At 39.5% G+C, this 16,525-nt stretch overlaps 1 protein-coding gene across 8 annotated transcripts in view; it reads right to left on the reverse strand.

Moving 5' to 3' along the window:
* CTNNA3 (catenin alpha 3) overlaps nt 1-16,525 on the reverse strand; it is a 582,319-nt gene that overhangs the window by 38,486 nt on the left and 527,308 nt on the right. The window lies entirely within an intron of this gene.

Consider the following 16,525-nt stretch of genomic DNA (forward strand, 5'->3'; position numbering starts at 1 on the left):
TACCTTTTGAAATTTTACAGCAATGCACAGACACTCATGAACAGAGTGTTAAAACTGAGTTACTGGGAACTTGGCACAGGATAATGCTCTTGTAGGACATCATCTCTCTAAAACAGGACAGTTGATCTCTCTCTGGACTCTCTATTATAAGTGTCCTCACCACTGCATCTTCAGCTGGATTGTGAGACTTCCCAAACCATTCTTCTGCTGAGTTTTTATCATTCAGCTGGCCTGTGGTCCTACATGACCACTCCAGCCTGTGCATAATCAATCCATTGCTATTCATTAACCAAACTACATGCATCCTCACGACTTTAGTGAGGTACAAAGGATTGTCCTAAGTCACCATTTCTACATCTGCAGCAACAGTTTCTACTGGCTACTTACAAGTATCTTCTGTGTACAGTTTCACCAATTTTGCAGCAGAAACTGCCTGGGGAGTCTGGACGGGCCAGATTCTCCACCTCGGCTGTTTATCAACACAGCAGGAGCTGCCTGAGAAAACCTTAAAGACACTCTAGAACTCCCATCTGGAGAGCTCCTGTACCACCTGGTTACATCCTTCTTGGTGAAGGTGGCTAGAAGTTCAGTCAATCACCTTGTCCGCATTCAGTCCACTGTTCCAAATCCTTCCATTGTCTCGTGGATGCAAATGACTACACGGGGAGTGCCTGGACCACACACGCAATTAAATGAATTCACTAGCACATTCCGTGAAACATGAAATTGTCATATTTTTCTAACTTTTGAAATCTTTTCCATGTTTTTAGAACAAAGCAGGGATGGAGTGCATGGTAGGATCTGACCCTACATGTTTTCACACTTAGTAAAACGAACGGCATATATGAACGAGCAGAAAGTACCTCCCCCTCTGGCCTCAAGCAGGTATGATCATTTCTGGATGTAGAAAATAAGCTAATACAGAATAAATCAATGCAATTTAAAAACACAAACTACTTGAAGAAAACCATTAGTAACTCTGGCAGATGCATAACTAAACACTTAAATTCAGAAGGGCCGAGCTAAAGGTTGAGGGTGCCAGCTACCCTCTGGACATGGAGTTATGGAGAAGCTTTTAATTACATCATCACAAACCCAGAGTAAAAAATATGGTACAATTTACTTGCTCCTGGGGGGGGGGGGGAAATGGATGGTAGCAAAAGAAGATGTAGACACTGTAAAGAACTGTCTTCTAATGGATTTTTAGGTTTTCAAACATGAAAGCAAACAAAAGAGAGAGTAAATTCATTATCCAAAAATAAACATTGAAAAACTCAAACTTTGAGTTCAGAGAGCTCTTTTTTATGAATTATAGTAAGACAAAAAGACTGTCATGAACTAGAGTCACAGAATGAGACCTCTGATTCAGTAATATGGGATAATAGTGCCAGCTGTATTATATACCCAAATAGCTGTAATTGTGCATTTATATGTACTATATGACCAATCTGTCATTCTTGAGCTTACACTTTTCATGTTTTTTTCCCTAATCCAATTGACCGCAATCCCACTAATCAGATGACAGTAGAAATTGCAAAGGAAGGTAGATTAATTATTTCAGTTTGCTCTCACATATGTCAGTAGTTCACAACATTAAACATCACATATATTTTGTGGCGAGATAATTAGATACCTTTTGGAGTAGCTGCCTCTACATGGAGACTACCTTGCAAGTAAAGACAGCGTATCTATATTTCAATACCAGCGAAACAAACTGGAAAATCCGGGAAACCTGTCTCACACACACCCGCACCCACCCACACGCACGCGCACGCATGCACACACACACACAGGGTGACCTGCTTTCTTAACAAGTTTCTAGCTTTCATTACACCTCCCAGATTAACACAGCACATAGTACATAAATGTATGAAATGCGGGATCCTTCTCCACTATCCGCCACCTGGCTTCCTTGGAAATATCTATGGCCAATGGATCAAACGTAGGTATTTTATGCAGCTGGTCAAGACAAACCATGGTAGTCCCACTCTGCCATAAACTCCAGCTACGAAACAGGGCTGAGGACAAGCAATGAGGGCTGGAGAACATTCTCCACGCAATTCTCTGTATTCTAGCAAGCAAAGCACTATTAACCTGCCACCAGCTCACCTGGCAACTTCAGCGCTTCCCTAGACATGCTAATTGTCTGGGTGTTTTATTGACTGCATCTATTGCTGCATGCAGCCATCCTGACACAAGGACTGCCTACGCACAATAGATATGCCTTGAATACACCACAGGCATTATGGTCTACTGCCATTTACACAAAGAATTCCACTTTGGGGCTTTCGGGTATTTAGAAAACGTGACTCCTCAGTGGATGATGGAGATGATTAAGCACTTTTACAAATTTAGGTTTCCGTACTTACAAGGTCATGAGACTCATAAGATACATGTCTCCTGCTGAGGGTATGTCAGAGACTACCTAAAGATAGAAAAGAAAGCCAGAACCTGTGCAGTCTGTACAGGTGTGAACACAGCTGCTGAGAGGTCTTTTAACACAATTAAGCTAAGAGCTGTATCAACACCACACAGTTTTAATTCTGAACTCTTCTTATCTCAAATTTTCTCATTCCCCTTGACTATATCTTCAATCATAGTAATTAAAAAACCTCATCCAGATCTCAAAAATCACAAGACTGCCCAAAAAGTATGCCGCTCAGATTATTTTGAGCTTGTTTTATTTCTAAAGCTCAAGGCTGAACACTGGTCATGTCTTCAAGCTTTTAATCTCTAATCATGAAAGCCCAAACCATTCTACCTTTAAATAAGGTTTAAGGCTCTGCCCAACTCAAAACAAGGTCTTCCTTAGCATGGACAGCTATGGTGAGTGGCCACTCTTTACCAGGCCGTCCCTACCCTGCCAGGCAGTAGCAACAGGAGACCTTGATGCACTGCAGCTTGGTGCCATGACTGTAGTCACTGTGGACACCTCTGCAAGAACAGAGGGGAGAGATGATGGCTGGAAGAACAAAAAATATCTTCACATGTGAAGCAGAGCCCTGAGAAGCTCATCTACCCACAGATCTTCAGAAGCAGATACTTTAGGGGGAAAAAAAAAAAAAAAAGAAACTCGTATTGCTAGATGCAGAAGAAAATTGGGAGAACTGGCAAAACTGATTAACAGTAGTAAAATCATGGGCTAGAAAGGAGGCCATGCTACAATCAGGTCTGTCTTATGGCATTATTTTACTCTACGCAGTTAGCCTCTGCAAATCTCTTTTTCACCTTCCCTCTAACGTTTTTTGAATTACTTGAGTTGATTCACAGCACAACCATTTTACCTCTTTCTTGCCCTTACTTCCTACTGTAATATTCTTTACTGAAGGGTTTATCATTCCACTGAAATGTTGATTCCAAAATGAATCTTTCAGAATGCCTTTACTACATGTAACATCATCTTGCTAATCACCAGTCATGCCATTTTCAGAGTTTACATGTGCTATCCTACTTCTGGTGTTAACATGTGCTATTAATAATCATATTTTTCAACACTTCTACCCACAAGCTATCATTAATAGCTTTTAAAGCTACTTGAAAGAACAAGACCTCTCAGTGGTACAATTATAATTTTAACTACCCAGTATGTCACAACAAAGGAATCAGTCTTCTGAAAAATCTCCAGAAAAATACAAACTAATACCAAAGTTTGATTCAAAAACTCACCTGAGTTATCAGTAACCTGCTAACATTTTTTCTCAAAAAGATGTCTTTGACTAATGGTATATAAAAATACTGCAAAATTGTCTTTCAGAGTGCTCATCTAGTGTTTTGCAAAGAAAAAACTCACAATGATCAAAGATTTTGCAAATATGATACATGGATTTTAAGTTGAATGAAGTTTAGGACACAGAACATGGGAATGAAAGAAATATTTGGAGTTAGGGAGTCAGTTTTCTGGTAGTTAAACTACTATACCTTATAATTGTATTCATCAAATTTTTAAGTTTCATCTTCAGAAACAATGGCAATTTTTGCCTGATTGTGACATCTGACATTTAGAAAGGGGAGTTATGAAGTTGTACACTCTCCATGCCATGCATTATAAATTCAACAGCAATTGGAATTAAAGATGCTCTTGAGCCTAGAGAGGTACCAAAATCAGGATTACCAGAACCAAAATGCTGCAGCAAACCTGTAATGATAGGCTGTAGGTCGGTAATGGAAGACAATAAAAGTCACCTTTCATAATTAGTTCATTCAATTAGCAGAATCATATTTTAGAATTTACCAGAAAACTGTCCTCATAGATTTGTTTTAAAAAAAAAGCACTTTCAATGTTGCAAAATGAAACAAATGGCATGATATATAATGTAATTAAAACATTTTGTAATAAAAAATAAGAATGTACTCATCAAAAATTTACATTTTATGTTATATATGCACCTAGCACATCTGCTATGCCATTGTGACAGATGTTTATTAATATGGATATCTAATAATATTGCTAGATTGCTAATGGCTCAGTAATCCATCTTCTAAATATCACACGAGTTTCTGATTATATGTTGAACCAATTATCAAAAGATTTCCAAAGAATTACTTCTTTACCTCTATGGTCTCTGAAAAGCACCATTAACTTGCACTTCTGTTTCAACAACAATGTACAATTCTATCATAGCGATACTTACAACGTGTTTATAATATGTATGTTGTATGAGAGACTTATTTTAAAGACATTTCCTTTAATATGAAAACTAGTATGAAAATCAGATAAAATTAATAGAAATGTGTTTTGATATGAGAGATTTCTTAAAAGAATATGTTCTGTGGTAAGGCTGGTGATCATGAAACAGGTGACTCAGCTGGACACTACTCCTTTCAGTTATCTTCGGGAATGTATAGATCCTAAATACTACTTCCTCATGCATTAGTCCACCCTAAAAATTTTATGCCTTGCAACATGCAACCTGTTTTTTCCTCTCAGTTTGGTTCTTATGTCCAGAGGAAAGGAGTAAACTTCCCCACATCAAAATAGGATACTGATTTTCAAATTTCTTTTTCTTGTTCAACTTCAAAATCTCCAAGTAGAAAACCTCATGTCTTCCTGCCAGAGTACTACAGATCATGCACTTATTTGAAATGCTGGCATTTAGTTAGAGAGTTAGTTAGTTAGACAATTAGACAATTCAGTTAATTATTGAAATATTTGGTTACAGCTGAACATCAGTGTTTTAAGATTCCTCAAACTGTGGAAATAATAATGGTTTATTAAATTAAAGACCATAGTATCCTTTCCTAATATCGCAGCCATTAACTACTGATGTCCACTATACATTTTTACTCACCTTTACTGTGTGTGGACATATTCTCTTACCAACTCTTCTCTTAATTTCTAAGCCCTTATGAAGGTATAGATAAAGCTTACTTTATTACAAGGAAGTTCACAGAAAAGGAACAATCTGGACTTGTTGGGCTTGAATTTTTGAATTCCCTTGATTTTTCTGATACTACTTTAGCCCCATTTGTTTTCTACTAGACATTGTCTAGCTCACTGACAAGTTGCTGTTTCATGTGGCACTGCCACAGAATCAGACTAAAAGGCAACAGAAGCTCTTGAAAGTGTTGCCTTGGACACCAGATATGATCAGAATCCTTCAGATAGAACTCTTCAGAGCTAAACCACCACCTAGTGTCATCCTATTTGTTGCATTTCAAGGGTTAGGGGTTATGGGTTTGTTTGTGTTTTGGGTTTTTTGAGTAAAAACAGTAAATACATTTTTTACTTTTACTTCCTCCATTTTACAATTGCCTAACGGGCATGGCCAGAAGAAGCACTTTCAGTCCTAGGTAGTCTTCATGACTGCACTACTTACTTGACTCTTACTGAAAAAGTACCTGGCTTTAAAACACTATGCAAAGAGGAAACTAATTTCAGATTTTTAGAATAAAAAGATATATTTTGCATAATGAAAAAGAACAGTTTTAGAGACATTGCATTGTATTGCATTTTCTTTGTTCTTTATCAATTTGATACTTGCCTTGTTCATGCTTTGGAAAAAAAGTAAGTAAACAAATTCTCATTTATACTGTTGATGACTCACAAAGTTAGGAACAGCTCTACAGCACCAAAGAAAAAGTCTCATGATGTTCCCATCCTCCCAAATCGCCCACATTTTTCATGGTGGGCTCTCCTCATCGCTCTTTACTTACGTAAACACAGTGTAACACAGAGAGTGTGTGAATGAAATCTTTGTATTGTCAGCCTCACGCATTCAAATATCATGAGTCAGGCTTGAAAATATCACAGAACTGGAATAAATACCATGAGACTTGAAATAATAAATCTGAGGTTCTTTGTATTTACTTTCTGTTTTCCAAGCCTTCAGGGGTCACATCTTCAGGATCTGCTCAACAGCCATGAAACTTACTTAAAAAATGCTGGAGGTAAGTTTCACCTACAATAACATATCTCAAGAGCTAAGACATGAAGTAATATACATAGAAAGATTTCTAATAATGTTGTGAGTTGTCAACACTGACTATATGAGTCTAAGAAAAGAGCAGTTAAAACATGGAAGGTCTTAATTCCTGTTCTGCTCATCAAACATCAGTAAGAAAGCTCTCCTGCAGCCATACGGTGGTGAGAGATAAGTGGTAGTATGAGAGGAGGATGTGGTCACTGGCTAGAACTCATCACTGATGCAAAAAAAACCCCAAAAAACAAACAAACAAACAAACAAACAAACAAACAAAAAGCAAAGATGTGGGAAAAATTATTAACATGGGTGCTGTCTGTTAGAATGTATACCCTCTGGTGGAAAGTCTGCTTATAGTGTTGTACAAAGCTGCTTAGCTCACTTTACTTCCCCCCCCCCCCTTAAGAATAAGGAATTTGCTGCTGACTGGCAATAGAGAGCATTCATCATTCCTGCTGCAGAATGCTGGGGGTGAGGAAGGGATTTCCTTCCCCGCAGTGATGCAAGAACTCACCTGCTGAAATCCTTGGCTCCAGAGACTGCAAACTAGAGCCAGAATTTGGGTCTTACATAGATCATTCCTTACTGTTTTGAACTGCCTGGTGCAACCTCAGCAAGACAGGCCATTCCTGGTTATATTATGTTCTTCAAAGGTTTTCTTAACAACCAAGAAGGCTAGAAACTTTTCTTAATGGACACACAGTTTCTGCAGAAAATTATATTCAACACAATTAACACAATTCAATAGGGCAAGTTACTTGCCATCACTGTCACTGTCACTTTGCTATGTCAAGATGAAAGCATTGGCACAGGCTCTCTGGTGAATGAGACTTTTAAATTGTATCATAGTAGCTGAAATTTCGTAGGACTGAAAGGGGGAATTATCCTCTGAGAGTATTTCAGTTGAATACAACATGCCCAAAAAGTAACGATAGGCCTGAATAGAAACACCACTTTGACTATTTTTTCATCAGAATTAAACCATATTTTATTCTAAGGCCTAAAACTATAGCTGCAGCTTGTTTCCTCAGCCTACAGGACTTAAATTTGAAGAGAACTTCTGGAATAAGTTACTGCCTTGGCAGGCAATGCAGTACAGACAGCTGCTTGTTCACTGAAATCCTGACAAAATCCTGAGGGTTTCTGCTCTGAGGCTTGTACTCTGTCCCAGGCCATAAGAAGGAGAAGTTCTCTCCCTGTATTAATAGCCCTTCTTTATTGATGAGAAAAGCTGCTTTTATCACAGTTAAGCAACCCATTAAACAGCCATGTTTACTTATATATTTATATTTACATTTATAATGGTCCTCTCACTGCATGAGCAGAATTATGGGGCCATATAGTTTTTTAGCATGGCTTGTCTTAGCATTGGTTGGAAAGACAACTCTTCCAAATTTTGTTAAAGTACTAGTAACATTCACTCAGTCAAACACTGCACAACCTGACTCTGAAAAAGAAACACAAGATGGCAGAATGTGTGATGGAAGAATGGCACTGTGACTGAGAAACTTAGTGGGGACTTCCCTCTACAATACTTCCATAATAATTCTTCCTTCCACCCACATTCTGTTTGCTTTGCCTATTGTCAGAAGCCAAGGTGAGACCTTATCTGAGTGGTTCTCACTTGGGAACATGGGAGAGCAAGGAGATGATGTGCATTCCCCATCCCAACAACCGGCTGTTCTTTAAACACCAGCCAGACGTCACATTAGGTCCACTGAGAGAGCTTCATGATTACGGTGGGGCCTCAGGGCCTGCCATATTGTAGACAAGAATTGCTCTTGGAGAGAATTTGGTGGACTACTCTGAAAGTGTTCTTTGAGGAAAAAACCCAAACAAATCCCACAGTCAGTTAAAAAAGGTATAAGAAAAGAAAGATAAGATTCTCCAAGTAACTCATTGACTCTCTTATTAATCTAGGTTGAACTGCAAGTGCCAAAAGCAAAATTACTTGTGTAAAGGAAAGCTGCAAAAAAACCACACGTGAAAAACAGAACACTCTTGACACAGATAAGCTGCAATGACTAATCTGGATATGACCTACACATTTATAGCCACTGAATATTTATAAATGCAAACAACACATTTTAGGCATAAAAGGAAAATTAAAGGAAATACTGAGTGAACACTTGCAATACCCCTTCCAACAGCAGTAACTTCTTTGGCAGCAACTTTTTCCTGCCATACCCTGTGTTACCCACACCATGACAGCAAAACCCTTGGTATAACATAGCAGCAAGCTCTTACACTTGCTAGTAACAGATGTCCAGCATCTGTTGCCTGCAGCTCATGCCTTCCTGTATAAGCACTGAGAACTCTTTAAGGAAATCACTTTTAGAATATTCATGATATTCTCATCTGCCACCTCTGACTGGCCCACTTGAAAAGCAATATAGACAGAGACCAGACAGCATTAATGAAGAGAGAAATAGAATCACGTATATTCCAGTATAGAAACCTTGAAGTGCTAAATTAACTGGGAACTATGCTTTGTTTGTAACTATTTAGCCAAAAAAATGTTATTTAAGAGCAGAGCATTACAATACGTCTAGCGATTACCACAGGCCCATACATACAGAAGAGGCTTCTCAGCCATTACTCACTGAAGAATATGGTGCTCTGCATAGATGATTTAACCAACAGGAAAAAGATGATGTTTAAACCAATGAACGAAACTCTGAAAATAAATCACTGCCTAATGCTAAATATAAATCAAAGGTGTTATTGTAAATGGCCAAGTATTTTCTTAATTTTAGTCCTAGCTTATACAGTTCATGTTCAGCTCTAGGGAAGACAGATAGACCCACCTCAGGATAGCAAGAGAACTAGTGGTCGAGTCATCCCGGTGGAATTGGGAAGCTGACCTGAATGGTGAAAAGCAGAAACTACATTCCTCTGCTTCCTCCTTCTCTGACACAATACTGATCAGAAGCACACTATCTCCAGAATACCATGCATCCCTGGGGGTAGCCATATGGGACCAAGTGTGCCCACAACCCCCCTCCACTCCTTCTTTACAGCTCTGGTTGTATTTTATTTATTTTGCATCTCAGTATGTTGATGACACATGGCCTTTCCATAAATCTAAAGATGATGTCAATGACAATGTCAGCTGCTTCTTTTAAGGGAATAATAGAGGTATGTATGTAGGGATGATCTCCATGATCTGTGAAACAAGTATGACTACAGCAGATATCTTTGAACAATAGCTTTTCAGTAAGTTTACCATGGAATGAAGATACCCTGCTGAACTCTGAGACTCCTTCCATTAACTCTCACCCACCCAGGGTATACTGAACAGTGTCACTCCTTCCCTCTGCCATCACAGAGCACACAGAACTAGTGGAATTGTTTGATCCACTACTTGCTGACAATAAGGATAGCTCTCAGATGATCTTAACAGTTCAGTATTGAGACAGGTATGGGAAAATATTGTGAAAGAAAACCTCATGTTTGCAATCTGTGATACAGATCCCTCTACATTTCTACCTTTTGCCATCTTCTACCAGCTCAGGTAACAGCCGTGAAGCAATCTTTCAATAAAGAAATCATGGTATTACTGCTGTTGGGCCTATGCTGCATTAAGACTACATTTGCGTGACGTGGATATTGCCAAATACCCATATCATGTTTACTCACATTAAGGCCACAGACCCTCCATATCCCCAGATACTGACCTCCAAGTGGTCAACTAGCTGTGGTCATTCTACAAATCAGCCTTGAAGCAGCAGTAAGTCCCCTGACCACATGGTCTGTGGCAGACAGAAGGGCACCTACTCTGCTTGTACTTCAACTTGGCTGATGAAAACAAGATCTGGTGCAGGGAGGCAGCACCGGGCTCTGAGCAGGTATTTGTGTGAACATGCCTCACTGCAATAATGGTGACTAGTGGCCATCTGGCTTACAGAAAATCTAGCACTACAAGCCAGTCCATCCAAACACGAGCTTTGTCCATCATTTCTCATTTGACCTTCTTTCCAGCCAACCAGAGGTATGTGTCTGCACAGAACACATACACAGAACACAGATAAGGGAAAAGCCATCTTTATACTAAGAAAGCTGAAATCTGCTCTCAGCTGGTGTCATGGCAGTCAGGAGTTTGGGCCAGAGGCTCGGTATGGGCATACCTCCTTCTGCCCTACAGTCTTATGCCTCAAAGGTGCCAAGAATATAGTAGGATGGAGAGGCAAAACTATTTGCTAACCTTTATGAACAGTAGTACTACATCAGATCTGAGGCATACTAAGAGAAGCTGAATGCCACTACCAGTTCCATTTTAAGGAGAAAGACAGAGTTTTAATCCCCAAGGGTACCAAAACAGCAGCCACCAAAGGCACTGAATAAAAAATATGTGTTAAAAAATGCTGTATAGTGTTGAATAAAAAAGTGTGAAAACCACTGGCAGGCTGTGTGAACCCTGAAAGGTCCTGGTTTAATTAAAAAAGGTTGGAACAGACTCCAGTCATATTTTTAGCAGAAAACACAGCAATTCAGCACTCTTTCTGTTGTTCACCATCCTCCCAAGGTGAGCATTTGTGAATAGTTTTTCTCAGAAGTACGCATATTCAAAAAAGGAAACTAAACTAAAAGGATGCTAAATAAAATGAATCATATAGAAAATACAGTAAGGCTGCTTGTAGCCCTGCAGCTTCTGGGAACAATTATATTTTATTAGATGGCAACTCCATCCTAGCTTGACTCTTGGCCATAAAGAAACCAAAGGTTCAACAGAAATTATTTCCTGTGGATTGATCACTCAGACAGAAGAAAGTCAGACATTTGGTAGGGTGAGCAGGGGGAGGAGAAACAGTACAGGTGAATTGATTTCATGAAGGTCTTATCTCTCGGAAATAACCATGGCTTCATCTGCGCAGAGGAGGGTGACTATAGCAAGTGCTACGGTGCTGTCAAACAACTGGTCTGTAACCCAGTTTAGGGAAGAGGGGAAAATAATAGTAAAATAATCCTTTAGGAAAGACTGAAGTCATATACTGAAAAGAAAATTCTAACCATACTTCCTCTCCCCATCCTATAATGTACTTCTGATATACCAAATGACCAAAGCCAGGCACGCAATTTGGAGAGCCACTAGCTCTGGATTTGGATATGGCTGGGTACCCCCATAAAACCTGCTTTTTAGGGTGTGCTGTGCCTTCACCTCATCTACACGTTAAAGGATATGGGATAGGTCCAGAACATGAAGGGTCAAAGCCTAATTTTTCTCCAATGCTTATGACTTACTGTACATGTCAATGTAAAAGAAGGTAATTTGCTTCAAGTAACTGATTCTTACAACAATACCACAAAATTTCTTTGCTTTGGAAAATATGACTTACAGACTCAAAATTTTTTCATGTCTTACATTCTGATAGAGAAGCCTCGAAATACAAAGTTGGATAGCGTTGCTTCTAAGGGTAAAGAAGAGGGAAGAAGATGGCAGAGAAGTCCCTGACTACAAGCCTTCCTCATTCCCCTTTCTCCAGACTGCCCACTTGCCACCCCACTAAGATCAGAGCAGCAGCCCAGAAAACGACACCCCTTCATCTCATCCTGGTAATCATGAGCAAGCCTTGGAAGAGTATCTGCAAATTGTGGTGACCAGCACTGCAAAGCCTACACAGCATCAAAAGCACTCCCTTTTGCTTTATAATATAACATCCCACCGATCTGTTTCCTTTCTATTTCACTATCTGCAATTACTATTTGCCTTCTTTCTTTTAACAGTTTTTACTCATTCTTATGTACCCTTATTGGGTACTAGCTGTATTATTAAGTTCACAAACTCTGCCTTGACAATTAAACTCCAGTCTTCTATTTCACAAACACCAGCCAGGTCAACAGTGCAGTAACTGCTATAAATCCATTTTTTTCAGCCTTGGACAATAAATAGTCAAGAGAAACGCAGGTGTGCATCATACTCTGAATGTGACTGATCTCTTGTAGAAGTAAGCAAAACTTTCATTTGAATCAGCATTAAAGTCACGGAAAAAAAAGTAACTAATATTTTATGTCAAATTTCTGGGCATAATTAATTCACTGATGTGCCTTCACTTCCAATGAACGGGCTGGTAACTGCAAAAGTTTCCAGTCTTTATTTCTTGGAAACCCTCCAAAGGTTTAAGCTTCTTATTTCTGCTAATTAATTCAGGAGGAACATGAACATATGGTGTTATAGCAAAAAATATATAGCGTGTACAAAATATAGCAAATAAATTCCATAAAAATAGGCCTACATTTTAAAGGGGAAAAAAGCTGGGAGAGGTGCTTTGCCTTTTTAATGACTACTTTATTTCTCTAGAAGACATTGCTGGGCGTTCTTACCCAACAACAGTTTGAGCAAAATAAACAGAAAAACAAGTCTTGCATCAAGCCATTAAAGTTCAAAAGGCAGGCTCAATGATGTGCCAATTGGAGAATGCTACAAAAACTGTCTCTTCCCTGAACATTATCATAAGAACAACAAATTGTAATATGTCACTGATCATGACCTCATATCCAGTTTGGACATTGTCTTCTTGGCTTCCCCTTTTGGGTGGGCCTGAGCCATCAGAATGGACCAAGAAAAGGGATATAGGAGAAACAGCTCTCCTCTGCTCCAGCTGCCATGGGCCTGAGTGCACCAAAAGACCTTAATGGTCCTGACCAGTCTCACCTGAGGCCTTCTCCCACAGCCTCTGCCCATTGGCCCAAGAGCTCCATTTAAGCTCTGGCCTGCACAACCCCTCCCCAGCCTTGACCTGAATTGCAGGTATACCTGTCTCCAACCCTGTTTCTAGCCCTACCCCCTGGATGGACTTCGGACCTACCTTGCTAGTAGCTTGTCTCCTGGATGGACCTGTTATGCTCATGCTGGAGTTTGGCTTTGGCCCCTTTTCCTTTTGCTCCCGGATGGACCATACAGCTGCTTCACTGCCTACCTTGTCTGGGACTGCTGATGGATCTTGTTATCAGCACCCTGTGCTCCTTGCTACATTCAGATGCTGCTGGACTGAGCTGTGCTCAGTGCAAGCTCTGTCTGCACTGGGATTACCCTTGGATCCTGGCTTGCCTCCCTTAGGGAGCAGCTGGCCGTTGCTGCTCCCTCACACTGGCCTATATCCTCACAACCTCAGGATCTCATTCCTGCTGCCTCAAGGACAAGGAGGAAGATGACTGTGGATGGAAACTGAGGAGCCCCAGTCAGAGTGGTGGTGCTGGCTGACCCTATAGAAGCCCGGAACTGAGTGGGTAGCTACCACCTCTGGGGTGCTCAGCTTCCCCTTGCTAGGGAGCTGACACCACCTCTGCCCATCCCTACTAAATGGTGATTGTCTACAGAGCGCAACCTGAACTGCTGTGAGGTGACGCTGCATCTGGCTTTATGCTGGGCCTAATGCTGTTCATACAGGTACAGTTTTCCCTTGGTCTGTCACACCCAAAGGAGACTGCCCTGCCACAGGCTTCTCAGCTGCTTAAGAAAACCGGCCTGGAAGCTGTTAAACTACTGCCTGAACCCCTCTTGCTTTACACTCCTTATGTCTCTGTTGGTAGGAGCTAATACTTGAGAGTCCTGAACTCACTTTGTCCTCTGAGTATAGTAGTCCCAAAAGATGGCTCTTTCTGGCACAAGAGATACAATTCTATTTTAATGACAAGTTGTATTTGCTGTAATGTATGCTGTGACTTAGTAGTTGATTTGCTTCTAGACCTGGATGGATTTATACTGATGGGTATATAGATCAGTTTATCTGCCTTATTCACGATTTTGCTGTATTCTAGTATGTCCCCATTTTATTAGGTTGTCTTTGGCTATGTACATAAGGCATGGACATTAGTTCCCCATTAACCTCCTTGCCCAACCAACAAACATCTCTTTATCCCTTTATTTTTGCCTCAACTTTTACACTAAAGGTTGTAGTACTGGTATCAAGAAGTACTAGGTACCCTGAAATAAATGTTAAGAGTATTTTTAAGATTGGTAAAAATACAAGGAATTCATTGACACCTTGCAGAGGAGTAGAGAAAAAATAGTGAAGTAGCAACAACTGTTACTTATCTGATTTCTCAAGGACCCATTGTTTTCAAGGAAATGCTAATTACACTTAAAAGATATTGAGACAGCAAGGTCTAAAAATATTTTTGTATTCCTATTAGTATATTGTTTTGTCTTATGTATAGGACTATAATTAACATGTCAGCACAAACAAAGGATTTATACAGAAACAGTAGAATTAAGAGGCTCACTGTTAAAAATGGAACACATTTTCTTGGTCTTAAATTTATAAAATTCTTTTAGGATGTGGAGCATGTAATTGCTCTAATCAGAGGAATTAATCTTCACAGCTTCCATGACTACAAAGCATCCTACAGCATGAAAGAAATGGTTCAGAAATGGCTTTGTACAGTCCAGCAGTAAGTCAACTAAAAACATCACAAAAGCAAACTATCACCAGAATTTTAAGTTAAGGAGTTTTACATAGACTTTTAACAAGATGACTAATAGAATTCTCTTTGTGAGAGAATGTATCTGAATTTCTGCCTGTATATGTGAAATTTAAGAATTATTTTCTATTCCAGCTGGCAAGTGACTGTTTATTTCCAAGCAATTAAAACATGCTTTTAAAAGAACTTCACGTCTACATGAAAAAGGCTCCATTTCTGAGCCCTGCTACTTGTACCAATACCTGGTTTTCTTGCAGAAAAATAAGAATTAAAAAATGGTTTGCAAACTTTGGCAATATAAAAGTTGAAATTAGGAAGGTCAAGTGCCAAGCTAAAATAATTTTTTGCTACTTTTCTATCAAAAGTCTAACTATTAAGCTCAATAATAAAAGCATCGTGTTCACTTTCAGTTTTGATCCAAAGAAATGAAAGTTGCACAAAGAAAGTGTCTTTTAAAAAAAATAAAAAGACCAAATTGTGAATGCTTCACCCTTCCAAGGAAAGAGGCAATTAGAAAAATAGTGAAATAATTACATGTGCTTATAGTGTAGAAAGATACTAACAATGTAGTTATGTCACAGAGAAGGAAAAAATAGTAACAGAACATCCTTCTGTCTTGATCTTTTGCTGAAGAGCTTGTGTTTTCCCAGTATGACTGCTCTCTCAGTGAACAATTTCAGGGACTTAGAAGTCTATCCTTCTCCCCATATCGAGGAGAAAACATCAGCTCACACAGATCCAACAGTGATTCAGTAGTAAACAATTCCTGCAAATCTTGGGTAAGCTAATTTCACAAAACCAATCCTTTCCATCAAAGCCTTTACTCTGAAATTGTAACGCACAGATCAGCATTTTTCTTTCTTTCCAGAACTGGAAGCATAATACCTTGAAGAGACGATCAAGATTCAGAGAAGACATAAGCAACTACCTATGCAGCAGTTTAATAACCAAGAGTTACTGGGTAAATTATATCATGTTAGCTGAATTATTTGAAAGTTAATAGAATTCGGGGGGGGAGGGGGGGAACTTAAGTACTTGCTGTATTCTAGAAGCTTTGTTTTGAGTAACACATTTGTAACTTTACAATTAACTTGAGAGACTGGGAAGGAACAGTGACAATAATGTGTCATTATATGTTCAAAAAAGCAGAAGCTACTCATCAAATATCACAATAATTACTACCTGTCCTGACACTGTCCTGGACCCACTGGAGTACATGCTAGGCCCCTGCTGCTAAAGAACTTGCAAGCTAACATAGAAGAAGAAACAACAGACAGCTCCAAGCTAGTATTCAAGTTCATCTTCAAAAAGTTAAGGAGGATCTGCAGACCTACAGGCTAAGGCCTCACCTCAGTCCTGGGGAAAATTATGGAGCAAGTCCTAATGGAAGGCATTTTGAGGACAGGAATATGACTAGGAAGGGCAAGAGACAAATTGTGTGTCTGACAAACCAATTGCCTTCTGTGATGAAATGGCTAGTTCTGTGGATGTTGATCACCTTAACAAAGCTTTTGAGTCCCCTACAGTATCTTTGCAGACAAACTGAAGAGACATGGCTAGATAGGTAGACTACAAAGTGGGTGAAAAGCTGGCTGGATTGCTGATCTCGCAGCATAATGGTCAGTGGTTCAAAGTTAACTGATGAATTGTTAGAAGCTGTGGTTCTCAGTAGTTGACAGTAGGGC

This window comes from Aptenodytes patagonicus, chromosome 5 (assembly GCF_965638725.1).
Source record: "Aptenodytes patagonicus chromosome 5, bAptPat1.pri.cur, whole genome shotgun sequence".
NCBI classification, from domain to species: domain Eukaryota; kingdom Metazoa; phylum Chordata; class Aves; order Sphenisciformes; family Spheniscidae; genus Aptenodytes; species Aptenodytes patagonicus.